Raw genomic sequence first — 12,858 nt, 5'->3', positions numbered from 1 at the left:
AAAAACTAATTGAGGATGAAATCGCTGATACGTTAAATTTAACCAGTGTTGACCCGGGCGAAATAATTGTATTTCAAGACCGCCAGGGTAAACTGAAATCCAGTAATGTGTCGCTGAATGACGTTTTAATACGAAATAATGATGCCGCTGAAACGCCATAGCGTTGTATTCCAGCGACGGACGACTTAAATCAGGTGAATCCATCTTGACGATAAATGGAAAAATAAGTACACTTGGCAACAATTATATATCCGTGTCGGATTCGTTAAAAAATTTGTATGATAAATTTAACGCGCAAGCAAATCAGTTCGAGGGGATACAAAAGTCTGTCACCGGTATACAACTCACTACTGCTAGTTTTTTTGGAACCCCGACGGTAACCGAACCGAATCTTGTAGAGATAAAAAATACTATTTCGGAGTTTACAACGCTGTCGGGCCAATTTTACACGTTACGAAAAAATTTTAACAGGGCTGATAACACCATTGATAAATTCTTTGGTAAAAAAAATACCAGACCGGAAGAAATTACAATAACTATAAATGATATCACTACGTATGGACAGGAAATAGGAACAATCAAAACTGATGTTGCAACGATCATAAATAATGTAGACGCGCATAAACTGATAATAGAAAAAATCAGCTCTAATGTTGCAACGAACATAAGTAATATAGACGCGCATAAACGGATAATAGAAACAATCAAAACTGATGTTGCAGCGAACAAAAAGAATGTAGACGCGTATACACAGGAAATAGGAACAATCAAAACTGATGTTGCAACGAACAAAAGGAGTATAAACATGAATTTATATGAAATAGAAAAAATCAGCTCTAATGTTGCAACGAACATAAGTAATATAGACGCGCATAAACGGATAATAGAAACAATCAAAACTGATGTTGCAGCGAACAAAAAGAATGTAGACGCGTATACACAGGAAATAGGAACAATCAAAACTGATGTTGCAACGAACAAAAGGAGTATAAACATCAGTTTATATGAAATAGAAAAAATCAGCTCTAATGTTGCAACGAACAAAAAGAATGTAGACGCGCATACACAGGAAATAGAAACAATCAAAACTGATGTTGCAGCGAACAAAAAGAATGTAGATGCGTATACACAGGAAATAGGAACAATCAAAACTGATGTTGCAACGAACAAAAGGAGTATAAACATCAGTTTATATGAAATAGAAAAAATCAGCTCTAATGTTGCAACGAACAAAAAGAATGTAGACGCGCATACACAGGAAATAGAAACAATCAAAACTGATGTTGCAACGAACAAAAGGAGTATAAACATCAGTTTATATGAAATAGAAAAAATCAGCTCTAATGTTGCAACGAACAAAAAGAATGTAGACGCGCATACACAGGAAATAGGAACAATCAAAACTGATGTTGCAGCGAACAAAAGGAGTATAAACATGAATTTATATGAAATAGGAATAATCAAAACTGATGTTGCAGCGATTAAAAACAGACTACCGGAAATGACAAAAATAAAAATCCCTCATGAAAACACCATCAACACAGTATACACGATTCAGCATGAATCATTCGATTGGACTCCTACGAATGATACAGTAAATATCACCGCAATTGTTAAGGGCATTTATCGATTGACATTGATTTCAGCGATGCAGTTTAATATATCATCGTCGAGTTCATCTGGGTTTAACAATACAATATCAACAATCATTGACAAGAATGCAACCGAACGGTTTATAATTAAAGCCGTTGATAGCAGTCTATTTAGGGCAAACATTACATGGTATGTGGAATTTGTAGCGGATCTAAGTAATTAAAAACACTAGCTCTTTTAAAATAAAAATGACCACCAAGGTAATTGAATCAGAGGTATCACCGACGTCACATCAATATCGATTTAATACCGTAAAAGAATTCTCCGCGAGCTTAAAAACGCTTTCCGAACAATACCGTATAAAAATAAAAAAATACCGTCGAAAAATAACCACCATCGGCGCGGTCGTGTACTCGGTGTCGGGTATAGTAGCCGGTACCGGTGTTATTTTATCCACGGTAACCATGATAGCCCCGATCGCTGTTCCAATCGCTTTCTCCGCGGCGACAACAATTGCTGGAGTCGCCAACGCAATCACTAGAAAGATATCATCGTGTGCTCAGAAAAAACTCAGCGAGTATACAGTTCGCCACCAAATAATATCCGACGCGTACTCGAAATTATCCGGGTTGATCTCGTTGGCGATAGATAATTCGTTTATATCCGATGATGAATTCTCCACGATGGTCCAGTTGTATAACTCCGCGATGTTGAAATTAGAAATTGAAAATAACTTTAGTAATAACAATAATGTCACTCGAACTGCTTCAACGGATCGCGGAGAACACAACTCCGATACAAACAAACATGATATCGATAACATCAACGAAGCCAGAATTCAGTGTAAACTTCCCCTCTCCGATTCCAGTGAATGAAATAGCGCTGGCAAAATTGCGAATATATCACAGTTGGCCTAATATCCGAGCGGAAGCTTTTAACGGACAACAACCTAATAACTCGCTGGTTTTTGCATGGACAAATAAACCCGATGGGACCCCAGACTGGAATGAGGTTACAATACCAACTGGGTCATACCAAGTAGAACAAATCAATAAAGAATTTCAACGCAGGATAAAATCGATCACAGGAAAAGAATCAAAAATCGATATTACGGTTCATGAACCGACGTTATCGTCGACGATTGAAATAAGCACACCGGGGTATATGGTTGATATTTATAACAGTTCAATAAGAACCATACTAGGTTGGCCCGAGAATCCACCTAATGGAATCCCCGCGTATTTGCACACAAATGTGCAATCGTATCATGAAATTATTACCAGTTATCAAGATGATTTGTCTATTATGAAAAGCACGTTATTACCCAGCGAGTTTATATTTCAAGACAGGAATACCATGCAATGGTTTTTTCCGTATAAGCAAACTCCTGAATCGTCCGCCAAGGTCACAGTTCGTTTAAATGATATCACTGGTGCGTTTGCCGAGATTAATCATAATTACCAATTGCAACTAGAACAGCTACGGAAAACAAAAGCACGAAAACACGTTGAGGTGTTAAATCAACTTATATCAGACATGGAATATATCAATGAACGAATCGTTAAAACAATATCCGCTAACAACGATGATAATAAACAAAAATTCCTAACCGAGTATAATATCACAGAAGCCGATTTACCCGATTTCAAGTTTCCAGGATACAACGCGCCAGAACTAAGAAAGTCTCTTAATGATTTTCTCGATCCATCAATTATCCTCAGACACGATAACGGAGATGGTGGTAGGCATATTGCTCCATACAACGTAAATATCGCATCGGTGATAGCAATCAATCTAGTGTGTGATGTTATCGAAGGGAGTTACCAGGTAGATACCAAGCAATCAAATCAAGCTCAACAGGGGTATATCCTTTATTCATTTTCACCAACAGCCCCTCCCGGATTTTTAATCGTTGAGAGCACAATTAATCCGGTCTATATGCGATGCCATAATCGGTTTTTAACGAGAATTAATTTTAGACTTACCGATCAGTCAAATAACCTAATTGATCTACAAGAGGAGGAGTTAGTGATCACTCTCTTTGTAAGATCATTGTAAATAACCACTTAGCAGCAGGGGGGGAAATGACATCGACGCGGTCGTCGCTGTGTTTACCGGACGCTGACAACGCTGAGATCGGCGCGCATTAAACCAAATGACGTCACCGTCGTGTAGGATGGACCGACGTCGTTTTTTTTTTACCAGGCGACGACTACACCGGATCCGCTGAGTGCAGAAGTAATAATTAAGCAAAATAACGATTGGACAAAATGTCCGATTCGCCCCCCCCCCCTGCTGCTAGGCGTAGCGTAAACTCCACACTGCTTGGAAACTATAGACCAAGTGTATCATCAAATGCTGTCTGAAATGAGCACTCGAGAATTGTCAGATATGGGTGCTAGCCTGGGGTTAGAAATGACAACCCGTGTCAGGTCCGAAAAAATACTAAGGCCCGAAAAGAGCAATTGTGAAAGGTTCTCTTTTCTTTGTGATAAAATAAACTTCTCTCACTAGTTGAGGGGGGGGGGGAGGGGTAGGGTGGTTAACACATTTATTGCAGTAACTAAACCAATTCAATATATATCCATAGAACAGGCCATGTAATGATTGATGATGACTTAATTACTGACATTTTTGCGGAATTAAATTTACATTGGTATATATGTACACCACGTTACGTAACAGTTTTATTGTTTTGCATTTGCATAAACTCCATTGTATTTGCTAAGTTTTACAATTCACGAAGACTATACTTGGCACTAGCCAGGACACATATAATGAAAAAAGGTCAACATAAGTTATATTGCATTAACGAAAATATAACCATTCGAATTGAATACTTTATATTTGTTTAAACTTTCATGTTACTTTGAAGTACAGATCATTTGCAATTTTTTTAATAGTAGCTACTCGCCAAAAAAAAAATAATCAGATAATTTTAATCGTTTTGTTTACATGCGGCCATAAAGAGATCATAGTAAGAAATAGCTGAGTCATTATGTTTAGTGATGTATTGAAACGTAAGTGCATTGTTCTTTTTTAGTTGAAACGATAATATTCAATTCTACTTCACAATTTCAGGAATACATATAAAGAAACAGGCGGACCAGTCATGTGTTAGTTTTATCAATTGATGGCGTGCAAGTTTACATTCGACATTCAAGATCAAGGAGAGTTTATTTTCATTGCTTTCTTATGTTTTTCAGCAAAATGCATGGAACCTGACTACTTGTAATTGACTGTTCATTAGCATTTTGTTCTAAATTGTATCTCCATACTTTGAACATTTAGCCATGTATTGTGGGTGCGTGACCTCAGATCAGCATAGACGAACTGTAGATATCACCCATTCAAATTAATGTCATCATAGCACCTAGCTGCATTCCTCTTCACAGTAATAATGTAAGAACCTTAGCTTTCAAAATGTTTAAATCTCTTTTTTAAAAAACATGTCTTAGGGGTGATTGTATAAATATCCCGAATGTAAAGACACGAATAGTTGGTGAAGCAACCTTGATGGGCTTCATCCTTTGCAACAGTAGTATCATCATCTCAAAGTGCATACATGTAGAGTTGAAACAATGTACGGACTAGTGTTAAAAGAATTTATTATTCAAATCCAGGGAGTAAACATTTTGGTATAAAAACTTGGTCTGTTCGCTCTCTCTTCGTAGGAAGCTTTATTATATTCTAAATTTTTGGTCTATTCACCCCCTCTGCTGATGAGCTTACTTTTCAAATCCATAGAGTTAAAATTATCAGGCGGATCTAGCAGGTTTTTTCTTGTCTATAGTTGCACATCGCCAGTAAGACTAAAATGTATACTCTGCTATAATTCAACTGTCATTCAACTTATATCCATCAATTAGACACAAACTAAAGGGAATGTAAGAGTATTTTTGACAATGCTTAACATGTATCAGGCCTTTTTATAAATATCCTGTATAATCAGTATGGAAAATCAGGGAATATTAGTAACCTTTAAACGTAACTGGTGTGAAAATAATCAAATTATTCAGCCATTAATGTGATGGGCTTTTTTATTGACTAGATTTTTGGCAATCCATGACTCTCGTTTTTCATATTTCATCGTTAAAAGTTATGTTTCTTTGCACTGTTTATCTACGTTAGTGCTCAATCAGTTAATTGAGGAGCTCCATAGAATAACATGTTTTAATCGATAAATATATTCAAACACATTTCTAGCAAAACTTATTTTAACGACTGCTGTACATGTTATTTAAACACATAAATTAACTTTATCATTAAAACCATGTCTGTAAACTTGGCTGCAAAAGTAGTGTCGTGCTAAAACGTTGACGACAGATGAAACAACTTTAAAAAATATCTGACCGTAAGCTGATACTACTTACAAAGCGATGTGATTATGGATGGGGTTAGGGTTCAATATATGGAAGTCAGTCAGACATTGGAATATCGAAATGGTAGTAGTAAACTAGATTTTTTTTAAACAGTACATAATTATGTTTTGATTATTGCTAATTTAATCGATATTTGTACCCTTCATTTACCATGTTCTTTCTTGTTAAATCACATTTGTTACAAGAGTCTCTGACTTGTCGGCCGTACGTGCTGTTTATGCGTCGCAGGTTCGAATTCTTCCTTCATCGAAAGCGGTGTGTCTCTGGGAAAAGAAACGTTCTGCCATTGCATCAGGATGCTTAGCTTTTTGTACATTGATCTGTCCTTAACATCAGGTACAAACATGCAATAAATCTTACTTTTTGCAGTGAAGAACCATATTTCGTTTCCAGTGAATAAATTCCTCGTCTCCCCCATCCCTCTATCGCTCTGGCTCTGTCTCTGTCTCTCTCCCTCTCTCTTTCTCTCTGTTTCTTGCTTCTTTTCGGCGCACTCTTTCCTAGGGATATGATCTTATAATCTGTGATTAGCATTGACAATTCGTATTTAGGACAGCAGATATATATGTAAAGGCTTCAAGCGAAAACAACACGTTGACATGAACATCCATTTCATGGGGGTATAGATAATAATACTTTCAAGATGGATGCCATTCCTGCCATATCGGATGTCTGATCAGCAACATTTTCACTTAGGACATACTAGACTGTTCTTCTTAGTCAAGATGAGTGCAAATGAGGACAAAAGAAATAAAGAAAGATAATTTAATCTAAAGGATATTTTTTCACGCTATACTATATATATATATATATATATATAATCTAAAGGATATTTTTTCACGCTACACTATATATATATATATATATATATATATATATATATAATCTAAAGGATATTTTTTCACGCTACACTATATATATATATATATATATATATATATATATATATATATCAACGTCATTTCGACAAAGTTAGCTTTTGAATTTCTTTCTCTTCGGCATTTGTTATGAATATTTGTTCACATGACTTTTTTATCTCATTTAGTCAAGGCAAACTAATTGTAATGCATATTAAGTGAATCTCAATGACATGCCTTTATATACAGCTCACCTAGAACAAATACCACAGCTACACAATGCTCAAGAAATCACATACACCTTTGAAAGTAAAATATCCTCTAAAATCTCTAAGGCAGAGCACAACAATCAATCATAAACCAAACCACATATTCAATATGTTTGTAATACTAACTTTCTAAAATGGTATGCTCATTGTATTATATTTTTTTTATTTAAAAAGTCTAGTGAGACAGATATGAAAACAGTAATATATTTCAGAGCCAGGTTATTGGAATAAGGAAGAATCGGTCCTCAAACAAGTGTAAAGCAGACTTTTAAATTGGGCATCTTGAAGCAAACAATAATTCCGAAAAGATTACATTCACCATGAAGGTCAATGCGTACAGTTATAATACTGATCAAGTTTCTGGGATATGGAATGTGCTAATTAATGCTGCAGAAATGAAAAAGAACAAAATAGCCTGTGTAAATATAATTCCATACAAACATAAAGGAGAGCTTGATAACATTTTTAAAAATGATCCATGTCTAATGTCAAAAAATCACAGATAGGTCTTTAACAAGTTCAAGGTTTGTTGAGCATGAAGGAACTCAGGAAAACAACAACTACAGTGAAATGTCCAAATCTTTTTTTTAGAAAATGCTTCAAGATCTCATAGGACTTCATAATAAATAACACTGAAAAGCAAAATACTAGAGAGGCATCCGAAGCACATAAAAGATAGAGGATCCATAGGGAGAAATTTTAGTCATCATTAGTCTTGTAAAATATGTTATGTACAAAACAAAATACAAGTCTAAGAAAGAAACAATGAATGCTTATTTGCCTTTTCTGCAAGCTATATCTTTCTAATATGTTGATGTGTTTTGTAATAGCTTAAGAAACATTTCATTTGTTTTTTTGACATTTGAAAAGTTTGAAAATTGCCAAATTAAATTTCTTTCATTGTATTGAAAACTAATAAATTCTTCCCCAGGATGCATTTCAAAAGTACTTTTAACCATCTGGTCAAGTATATCTGAGTTCAAAATTAATAACACTAAAAGTCTTTAACCATCTTTTCTATTGTATTATATTTACTTGCTCATTAATGTATTTAAATTTCAAGACAATTTCATATTCTTAATTTATTATTATAAATTAGTGGGTTTTTTCAGAAACGTGAATTTTTATAAAGATGGGACATTTGGAAAATGTGTCTTTTTGGATTGTGGATATTTGATTGCATGTTTTGTGTGCAGTGACTGTCCTTTATACTAAATGTTATTTACTGGTAGATACTATTCATACTGGGGTTTTATTGCCTGAATATTAATGGTATTATTTGCATCTATGATAGGATGAAGAGAGTATATACTATTCATGCTAGGTTTTGCATTACCTGAATATTTGTGTTTTTAAATGGTTTGATCTGCAGTATGTACGATTATGTAATAAGATAGGGAGAATATAAAAAGTTTACTATTTTCAGTCAGCACTTATAGATCAGCAGAAGAAAACTGCAATGCATAATAACCTACTTTACATTTTTGCAAGACCTTTCTTTTATGTGCAGGTTACTTTTATATTTTTGTTTTGATTGATTTTATCATTCAAAATACAATCCAGAAATGTTTTTTTTTTTTTTTAAAATGTTTATATTGAGTATATCATCCTTGTCTCACACAAAACAGATTAAATATTCTGGTTCTCACAATGCTGTAAAACCTCCCTTGACAGTACTACCATCAAATACCATATTTTATATACACATATTAATCGGTCATGTTGATAATGACCTTCTACAGTTAGATTACCTGGTCTGAGAGACCATATCTTTGCTGAGAGAATGGGTGGCCTTTTCATAGCAAATTAAACTGTATTATAGTCAGTGATGTCTTTTCAAACCTTTTTATCTTTGCCTATTCAGTCCTCACCCCTGACTATTGCATTATATTTTTAGAGAGCTACCTTTAAAACGTTTAGTAACATTTCCTAGTCCCAGGCAATTTTGGACTAACGTTAGAATTAAATCATAAAGAGCTTGATTCATAAATGAAGATGCATTAATTGTATGGAGACATCGTGTTTCAGAGACCCACCATCCACTTACTTGAATGATGCATAATCCTACAAGGATCTATTTGATTAATATTAAATAGTGCAGTATTACATCAATGTTCAAAAATTTAATACAAAGGAGTATGCTTGTTCCAGGATTCTTTTTTAATATTAAAGCACAAAACAAGTTTGCAACAAAATAATCTTGCTCAGATTTGCAGAAAAAACATTATTGAAGACATAATTTTAGTTGGAAAAACATTAAAAGGTGATAAACTACATAAACGATACTGCTAAATGAAGACGAATTAACTGTATGGAGACATCATGTCTAAGAGGCTCACTATCCACTTACTTGGATGATGCCTAATTTCACGATGTTCTATTTCATTAATATTAATTCATGGCATGCGCAGCACTGACTAACTATTTCAGTATTGCATTATGGTCCAGACATTTAATACAATATGTTATTTGTTCTATGAATCTTTTTTAATATTCCAGCAGAAAAAAGCTTGAAACAAAATTATTTTGCTCTGATTTCCAGAAAGGAAGACAGTATTGAAGACATCATTTTAGTTGGAAAATCTTTATTAGGTGGTAAAAGTCAAATACAATATACTCGTCAGAAAGAGTGTATGAACCCCCATCCCATTCCACGGAAGCAACTTACAGAATACTGAATACTTCCTTGATGAGTCGCAGTGACCTCTCCTCCCTATTTCTCTTTATATTAGTTGCATCAAACATTTGTCAAAATCCAATGACAGATAAAACTGTATTATACGTTGATCTTTAGAGTTTTGAAAATAATATGATTTTTAATAAATTTGCTCCCTACATTTCTTATTAATATGATCAATAAGTATTAAATTAAAAAAATCTAGATTTCTGATCTTCTGGGCCACGGCCATAATTAAAAAATGACAACTAAATAAGGGACATTTTTAACTTCTACCATTTATTCTCTAACACAAAATATTAAGAACTAAAGTGTTATTCATGAGGCATCAGAAACACATTATGTTACACACAACATATTAAAGTGTTATTCATGAGGCATCAGAAACACATTATGTTACACACAACATAGCATTATTATGATAAAGGCAGTATTTACTAACATTGCTTCAAAAGTTTTGAGTCGTCTAAATTTACCCTTAAGTGGCTTTCAAAGCTTCATGGGAACTAAGAGATACACCTAAAAATGATGTGTAAAAACGATATTAGCATCGCAAAAAGCTTGCAACCATATGTAATGACATGCCTTCCTGTTCAGACATGTTTGTGTAAAATGCTTGGGTACTCTTACTTTAGCATGTGTACAAAGCAGGGCACTCAACATTTCCATGAAGCTTAAGGTAATATGACACCAATTATTTGCAGGTAGCTTATGCTAATGTGGGTACGAAGCAGGGAACTCATAATAAATATGAGACGTATGTTAATGTGGGTACCATCCTGGGCACCATGTATTCCCAGGAAACGTATGCTAATGTGGGTACTAACAGGAAAACAACTCATTCCTAGGAAGCTGTATCTTTCTATAAACATGTTGATGGTATCTTACATTTCATAATCCTCTGGATAAGCCAATAATATCTGAGATTATTTAAAACTGTCTTGATTGTTTGAGACTGGCACAATATCTCCGAATACTAATGCCCAAGCACGTCAACTCTCTTCTTGAAGTTATCAATGCCCCCAAGATAACTTCATGTAATATGCAATTGTGTTTAAACTGAGATGGTCTTCTTTTAACCAGTTCTCTCAAAATGAAATTCAGGACAGTGTTAACGATAGTTGACGCAGGCTTCAAAATTGGGTTTGGATATGAGAAGCAGTCAGCAAAACTCATCATCCATATATGTAGGAATATCAATGTCATTCTATAAAACTAATCATCACTCTTTGCAGGAATCACATTTTGACCATAGCCAAATAATCTAGATTCATACTGTAATAAAAAGTGAGATAAATCAACAAATCTAGAGCATCTCTTAAACACTCACACAGAAGTCTGTGCGCATGAGAAAGCTCTTCCAGAGCAGCAGATAGTTTTTTTCCAGCTACCTTGCAGGGCAAGAATTCAATTCAACTGATGTAAAAATGAACAGTAGATTGATTTAACATACCAGTAAATGTTTTCTAATAAATATGTACCTAGGAAGCCATATATAAGAGGTGTAATCATATCCAGGGCCCATTATTCTGACATTTGACAACTTGGATCTATAGTTTATTGGAGGAAATTCAGGCTTATAAATACACTGATATTTTATACATAAGCTTTTTTTCAAACCCTATGTGTGATTCCTTATAAACATGCAAACAAGGCCTCCAGTCAATGTTTCAACACCTGAGATCAAAATATCACCAATGAACCAAAGGGTACCTATTTTCTAGAGTAATTTTCCTGTCAGGTTATCATATGAAAGTAGGATTTCGAAGTGGAAAGTAGGTGGTGTGATTTTGTCAATATTAGTTTCTTTATTCTTATTCCAAACAAGAATATTAAAAGCACCATAAAAAACTATCGATATAAAATAAAATATTTTCTGAAAATTTGATAGATTTTTAGAAATGTTTGTTTGAAATAAACCTACACAATAAACCTACCAGTATCAAAATTATCCTGAAGTCTGTTTTGATTATTTTTTCCAAAATGGTAAAGATATTGTTAAGGTTAGATATATACTGAATAGCCATGTGTCTAAAGAACTTTGACATGATATGGTATGTGCCAGGTGACAGAAAGGCCCATTACATGATATATCGTGAGTCAATTCCTAGGAAGCCTGGTGACATGGCATGATATGTATGAAGTGCCTGGAAACCCAAGTACCTGAAATGATATGTATCAAGTGCCTGGAAACCCAGTGACTTGACATGCTATGTGTCAACTGCCTGGAAACCCAATGACCTGAAATGATGTGTATCATGTGCCTGGAAATTCAATAACATGACATGCCATATGCCTGGAAATTCAGTGACATGACATGTAAGTGTCAAATACCTTGAATCCTGATAACATGAAATATAATTGTCAAGTGCCTTGGAAGTATGACAACATGGCAGAGTATGTTTCAAGTGCCTGGGAGGCAAATGACATTGCATATCATGTGTCAAAGCCTTGAAGCCTCATGACATGACATCTCATGTATTAAGTGACTTGGAAGTCGACTGACATTACATATATTTGCCACTGCATTAAAGTAAATAATGTATATTTGAAATTGTAGTCTCATAGAGAATTGTTGGGAATACAATCACAAACAAATCATATTTTAAATGTCTCGTTTTGATGCAGGATTTCAATAAAATAAAGACCAAAGAAAATAAGAAACACAGAAAAGGGCCATTACATAATATTTATATGTAATCAAGCTATATGACAATACATGCTGTGCCAAGTCCAACAGTCCAGGTACATTACTATGCTAGCTGTGCCAAGTCTAAAAGTCAAGCTACATGACTGCATTTAACAATCACGCTACATGACTACGAGTAATGTACCTAGTTTATACATCAAGCTAGATGACTATGCATATTGTTCCAAGTCTAAGCGTCATGCTATATGACTACGATTACAACGCCTAGATTACCCATCAAGCGTGAAGAGGACGAATGCTGTGCACATCTAACTATCACGCTATAGGACTATGAGTACTACACCCAGATTACCCATCAAACTAGATGACTCCTAATGCTGTCCAAAGTCTAAACATCACGCTACATGACTATGATTGCTACGCCTAGTTT

The 12,858-nt window shown here is 34.6% G+C and overlaps 1 long non-coding RNA gene across 6 annotated transcripts in view; it reads right to left on the bottom strand.

The window, feature by feature from the left end:
• Positions 1-12,858, bottom strand: part of LOC149788845 (uncharacterized) — a 147,999-nt gene that overhangs the window by 73,927 nt on the left and 61,214 nt on the right. Inside the window, exon 7 of one of the 6 annotated variants that reach the window (XR_016424259.1) lies at positions 3,914-6,475. The exons of 4 other annotated variants lie outside the window; for them this stretch is intronic. This is a non-coding gene — a long non-coding RNA (uncharacterized LOC149788845). Of the gene's footprint in view, positions 1-3,913; positions 6,476-12,858 lie in introns of those variants that run through there. One more of the 6 variants, XR_016424260.1, reaches the window with a different exon arrangement.

Source organism: Sinohyriopsis cumingii, chromosome 11 (assembly GCF_028554795.1).
Source record: "Sinohyriopsis cumingii isolate HCF-2022 chromosome 11, ASM2855479v2, whole genome shotgun sequence".
NCBI classification, from domain to species: Eukaryota; Metazoa; Mollusca; class Bivalvia; order Unionida; family Unionidae; genus Sinohyriopsis; species Sinohyriopsis cumingii.
This window is presented reverse-complemented; position numbering and strand designations above follow the sequence as displayed.